Genomic DNA, 504 nt, shown 5'->3' on the forward strand with positions numbered 1-504 from the left:
GCATTACCTGTTGATTTTCATCCATCAATCATTCATCATAGCTCAAACCGTGCAGTCATCACCCATTCATGAGTTATCATTTATCGTCCATCGTTGGGTATTATTCATCATAAACCCAAATGGCCACCTGTGTCCATCCATCAATCCATCCTTCCATCCCTTCCAATCCGTCTACGCTATGAGGGGTCAAGAGACAGTCGGGACAAACTGAGCTCACCCGCAAGTTGAGGTGAGCCGAGAGACCACCAAACACAAATTAGCAACTAAAGGATGAAATCGGAGCTGTCCACTCATGAACTTTAAACTTGAAACTCCAATGATAGTTTATTTACTGTATTTTAAGATCACATGACATTCTTTTTGGTTTGTCTCCACGGTCTTTTCTTCACAATTGGATGGGTGACCCTCTGTGCACCAAGAAGAAGTCCCAACATCTGCACATGCAAGTTGTAAGGATTTTAAACTTTTTCTCTGTGCTCCATAATGTTACTGTCATTTTATTTT

This window comes from Syngnathoides biaculeatus, chromosome 17 (genome assembly GCF_019802595.1).
Source record: "Syngnathoides biaculeatus isolate LvHL_M chromosome 17, ASM1980259v1, whole genome shotgun sequence".
In the NCBI taxonomy this organism is placed as follows: Eukaryota; Metazoa; Chordata; class Actinopteri; order Syngnathiformes; family Syngnathidae; genus Syngnathoides; species Syngnathoides biaculeatus.